The sequence below is a fragment of the Hakea prostrata genome, chromosome 4, assembly GCF_041222555.1.
Source record: "Hakea prostrata isolate BN-2017 chromosome 4, UWA_Hpros_2, whole genome shotgun sequence".
In the NCBI taxonomy this organism is placed as follows: Eukaryota; Viridiplantae; Streptophyta; class Magnoliopsida; order Proteales; family Proteaceae; genus Hakea; species Hakea prostrata.
Window position 1 is genome coordinate 41,189,552 of NC_142603.1, and position 6,016 is coordinate 41,195,567.

General features: G+C 42.4%; 1 pseudogene; it reads right to left on the reverse strand.

The window, feature by feature from the left end:
- Positions 1-1,516: 1,516 nt before the first annotated feature.
- Positions 1,517-3,322, reverse strand: LOC149018904 (CDPK-related kinase 3 pseudogene; annotated as a pseudogene).
- Between the last annotated feature and the right edge of the window lie 2,694 nt (positions 3,323-6,016).

Here is a 6,016-nt window from a genome sequence, read left to right on the forward strand (position 1 = left end):
TTCCTTTTTTTTTTTTTTTGGTAAAGTTATTTCGTTTTTTACATCATTAATAATTGAGCAAATTGCATTGGTACCCCAAAATGGAGGCCTAAAAGCACTGACATCCCACTTTATGTTTAAATATCCCACTTTATGTTTAAAAAGCACAGAGACCCAAAAATTGGATTTTTATTGAATATATTTGTCCAATTTATCATTAAAAACCTGTTAGACACTGTTTATTATAGGAATATTTTTGAACATAAACAGTAATTTAACTGTTTTTTAGTGATAAATTTGACAAATATATCCAATAAAAATCTAATTTTGGGGTCTCTGTATTTTTTAAACATAAAATGGGGGTGCCAATACTTTAAGGTTTCCATTTTGGGGTGCCAATGCAATTTGCTCTTAATAATTTATATTCACGTATGAAAATCTTAATAGGAAACTATGTGTGTATGGGTGTGAATCGTCTGAGGCGCTCAACCTTGCGGCCATCTAGCTGCGTTTAATATGAGATAACATCATCCTGACCTCTCTAATCTTGGCCTTTTCAACTTCAAAATCAACTTTATTCGTAGTCATCTTCTTTAAATTTTTTCTTCTTGATTTGTCTTGAAATGGGACAACTCCGGCGACGGTGACAACAACGACGGCAGGATTTGTGAGTGTCAAGTGAGTCAAGGGTGCATGAAGAAAGGTAAAGGTTTATTCATGATTTGGTTAAATAGATAAAACCTAGGGAAAACTACACGATTAGCTTAAATTAAGTTTCCCTTTACAAATCTGTTCATATCGAGTTTCCACTTACAAAACTAGAAGTAGAAGAAAGAAAAGACAACAAGATGATTTTACAAACCACATCAATGTTTACACGAAAAAGAAATTTCTCTGTTTACAGGTTGGACTGCAAGATGAAGAGCAGCAGGGATGAAGAATCGGAATAAAGAAGAAGAAGGGTAAAATAGTCAAATGACGTCTTTCAATGAGTGATTGCCACTGTTTTGGTTACTTTTGAAAACCAAAACACACAACTGTCTACTCTTGTTGATCAGAACAATGAGTGGTTAGTTTTGTTACTACAAACCTAATACTAGCTAATCAAGTAATTTTCCCTAAAACCTAACTGATTCATCTAATTTATTACCTAATTAGATGTTCCAACTTCCAACCATCCAACGGTTGGAATAAAAAGAGAAACATGTGGCGCTCAACTATTAAACGCAGCTAGATGGCCGCAAGGTTGAGCGCCGCAGACGATTGGCACCCCACATGGGTATCCCAACTATTTAGAGAACTTTCTACCAAAAAAAATTACTTCAGAAAAACTCTCACATAACAAACTTATTATTTTTTTATTTTTTATTTTCCTTTAATATGACCAATCAATTTTGAACTCCCTCAAGAACCTATCTTCTGAATCGACTATAAATTTCATTTATACACACATTTCCAGCCCATAAACGAAGGGGGGGAAGATAAGCCTCTCCATGCAAGTCACCTCTCAAACAATTACATGCCGCAAGGTATACAATTACTGATGTATTGAATTTTAGCTGAATGCTGTCACACCATGCAAATATTTAGTGTACCCGAGAAAACTGAGCTTGCCATCTGAGCATCTGATCCAGTCGTTAAGCATTGAGTGTGAAGCGCGGCTAAGATTGAGTTCCCATGCCAATTCATCCACTGTTACAGCTCTATTCCCTACCAGTTCAAAATATTCAAAAGCCTCGTTCACCATCGGTTCCCAGTTTTCAAGAGCCTCCAGTTGATATGTGCTAATTGCTGCAGCGCAGAACTCTTCAAAGTCCAATTTTACATGAGAAAATTGTTCTTCCATAGTAATTAAGATGTCAGAAATCTTTGACTCCTTCATTACATCGGTTGCATTTTTCATGAGAGCCATTTTGAAGTTCTCAAGAGAAACATGCACATCATCTTTATGTGACTTCAACAGCATATATTGAGCCTTAAGGTACACAAGCTCATCTTCAGTTAGTGCTTTTGACAGAGCCCTTAATGCGGCCCGTCTCAAAGGAGTTGCTTCAAGGTATGACTTGACTAATTTATAGGCCAATGTATCTAGAGGAACAGAGCATGTTATACCTTTCAGCCAAGGGTGCGTGAGAGCTTGTGCTGCAGTCATTCTTTTCCTGTAGCTCTTGTGTAGTAGCCTTTGAACAAAACTCTTGGCTTCGGGTGATACCAAAGGCCATGGTGCATTGTCATAGTTTGGACCACCTCTTAAAATAGCACGGAAAATCTGAGATTCTGTGCGTGCCCAGAAAGGTGTTCTTCCAGATAACAAGACAAATGTTATGATTCCAATACTCCAAATATCTGCTTCCGTAGAGTGTGATCTACGAAGGACTTCAGGTGCAACATAGTATGCACTACCAACAATATCATTAAATCTTTCATCATCTGGTCTGACAAAGTCGGAAAGACCGAAATCGATAAGCTTCATTGGAGCATCTTCATCTCGAGTAGTAAAAAGAAAATTCTCTGGTTTCAAATCACGGTGTACAACACCTTGAAGATGACAATAAGCAACTACACTTAGAATTTGGACAACAATAACTTTTGCATCTTCTTCTTTATATCTTCCACCTCTGGATAAAATTCTGTCCAACAGTCGTTCTCCTTCACACAATTCCATGACCATGTAGACATTATCGGCATCTTCGCATGCATCGTAAAATTTTACCAAATTTTGGTGTCCTTCGGATAAAGCTCTTAAAATTTTGACTTCTCTATGAACATCTTGAATTGAAATTGGTGTTGTCATCTTAGCCTTGGAGATGATCTTGACTGCAACAGGTTGGTCTTGGAGCTCTCCATTCTTGGCTTTGGCGGAGCATGTATGACCGAAATGCCCACGGCCAATCTCCTTCCCCAGTTCGTAATTGGCAGTGAAATTCTTTGAATATCCAAAGTTCTTATCATCAAGTAGGGGCTGATGAACCTCCGCACCATCCGCAGGGATGGGACCTCTCTTGGGCTTTGGGGAACCAAATCGTTTGGCTGACAAAGCCTTGATGAGCTTCTCCGGCGAAGAAGGAGGGAAAGGGCGGCGGGAGAATCCAACGGAAGACCTCGCCGGCGATTGAGAGGATCCTTGTGGAAGGGGACTAGTACCAGAACTCCGGTGCCAAGCGCTGCGCCAAGAGCTGTTGGAGGATCTGGTTGGAGTGTCAGATCGTGTATTCTTTGAGGAGCGCCCACGGGAGGCCTCATTACCGTGAGTTGAAGTTGATGGCGTCTGAAGATCATCGCTGTAGCCGACACTGTCGTCTTCGACGACGACTGAAATGTTTTTACCGTAGCACAGCCCCATCTCTTGCTACGACACTCTAAATATAAAAGAAATCGGTCAAAATCCTAAACATGGAAATCATTCAACCCTTCTCTGTAGGGATCTAAGGATTCCGGATTTTCTGCAGAAACAAAAGAGACCACCGCGAGTAAACGTTAAAGGAGGGAATAAGGGGAATTGGGTCAGAAAGGAAAAGAAAGATTGAGGAACAGACAACAGCGGGCTAGATTGTAGAAAGCAGAAGAGGAGAGGGAACTCAGATCAGCGAAGAGGGAGAAAGAATGACAGAGATCCATCTACGAGAGCACGAGAAATTCGTTTGTAACTGGATATTGCTCCTCAGCCCCTCTCTTTGTCCCAATTCCTCGTTTTCCGGGCCTCACGTAACAACCTTGTTGTATTCTTGTTCATTTAAGAGCAAATTGTATGAATGCAATGGCTCTACGAGGAAGGATCCCAGGAATCTTTGACTAGGTTCTACCCAAAAATATAAATAACTAAATAAAAAATTGACTGGGTTCGAGACCAAAGGATTTTTAAATTTGAACTCTACTCATTTCAATTTAAAAGTAAATGAGGGAGTGTTAGTGCAAGAAATATGATTTTAGCTCTATAGTTCGCTCTTGATCCAGCCCTCGTTTCTGAAACCAAAACAAGGTGAAAGTGGGTCGCCTCTGAGGACGGGAAGCCACCTCCGACGATCGAGTTAGTCCAGGTCGATAAATCAGAGACTCCATTGAGGAGCCAAAAGCCCCAAGAGATGACGAAGATTACTCTTAAGGGTTGAAAAGCAAAAGAATGAAGGCTGGGATGTGTGTAGAGCTCACCCTTCTTCCCGCTTCTGACTAGGTATATATTAGATTCATACCTCCAGAGGTGCCCTGCCTCTCGTCCTATAAGACGGTGGTGATTTCTGTCGCCCATGGGCTCCAGGTGCCGCCAGGACGGTCCCCTAAACCATCAAGAGAGTCCAATCAAGCCGCCTTGCCCTTGTTTTACGGTGTGTCGGAGCCTTCTGAGAAGAACAGAGATGTTGTAGTCCCAAGGCTCGAGGAGATCTCTGGTCACGCAGTATCCTTGATATAATTGAATCCTCATACAAGAATTGGATCCAGTCATGTGGGCCTTGTGCCACCTAGACCGTCCCTGCCCAGTTGGAGATGATGAGCTGGCCTAGGCCCATATGCCATTCCAGGACTGATCCAAGGATTAGCCTTCTAGGCCAAAATGGTCGTGACGATAACATTAGCCCCCTAATCTTTATGGTGAACTCTTGGCATGGAGATTATCCATTTCTCGCCTTAATGTGCTTTAAAGTCTTGGAGAGTCTTATCGGGAAAACGAAAACGGCTTCCCACCAAGCGGCTTTACTTCTTCAACAAGTTTCTAGGCACAATGAGTTACAAAATTTAATGTTGGCCAAGAACCGCCGGTTATACCAACTACCTACGCCTTCTTTGACGGAGTGTGCGTCTTTCCAAGATCTCTGTTCGATTGCCAAGTGTTTCAATTATCTGCTTCTTGCTAGGACGAAGCGTCGTAATGATGAGATGTGAGGATCAAAGAAAATCCCCAAGAGCTGCACTCGGTTCCCAAAAAGGCGTGTCTTATAAATTAGATGTTCATAACCCTTCTTTGGTATTGTTCGAATTGCAACTTTTACTGCTCTTTTGTGAATCTTGGCGAAGAAGGTTGAGCGCATCCATCGATCCTTGGAGAGGTCTATCAGCATCTTCTTGGACGAAATGGGAAAGAAAAGCGCGAGGAAGACCAGACCCTTCACTAGCACTGCAAGCCCTTTGAGTCCTTAGACTGAGGAGAAAGAAGAAGAGGGAAGCATTGCCCTAGAAATTGGTGGTTCCTCTTTAGCTATTCCGTCCACTACCCAATAGTGTGCTCCTCTCGATCGTGCTGGTATGGCTACTGGGGCCTATCTTCGGCTTCTATATTTTGTAGAACAACGTTCCTCTGAACCTAGACTAGGGCCTTTGGACTACCCCAGCCTTCTTCGTCCGTCACACGTGGTGTTGATGAAGTCTGCTTTCCAAATCCTTGAATATTTTCCAGTTAGGCTTCCCGGTCCTTGCGAAAGGGCAAACTTTCTTGCAGAGGGTGAAATCCCTCTGTATTTCGATTCTCTGTTGGGTGGCCTGAGACTCCCTCTATGCCCCTTTGTTAAACAGACTTTAGAGTATTATAGACTCAATCCAGGTATGCTAGCCTCGAATGGGTGGAGATACCTTATTGGTTTCATGGGGTGCTGCCACCGTTTTGGCGTAGAATGTAGTTTAGACCTGTTCAGGAGTCTCACCTCCGTTAGGGCCGTTGGCGGGGTCGGCTGGTACAGCTTCAGTAAGCGAGGTACAACCACTCCCAAATTCATGGTTTTGGAAAAAGGAACTCTGCCTTAGACCCACACGAGATGGAAAGAGAGATATATTGCATGCAAAGTCCCATCAGGTTACATCTCCTGTGTTTAGTCGTCCCTCTCCCCGCAAGATATCAAGAGGTTGAACGATAAGCCCTCTTTAGGAAAAAAAGAAGAATGTTTTTTCAGCATTTTCCTAAAAGGAGAAGGGGGCCCCATTCATGGTTGTGAGATGGACTATCAAGCTCCCCTTATTCTATGGGGGGTGATGACTGGTGAGCCCCCTGATCCCTCTTTCTTTCCTCGAGATCGAAACTATATACGTCCACTTACCGAGAAGTTTTGTC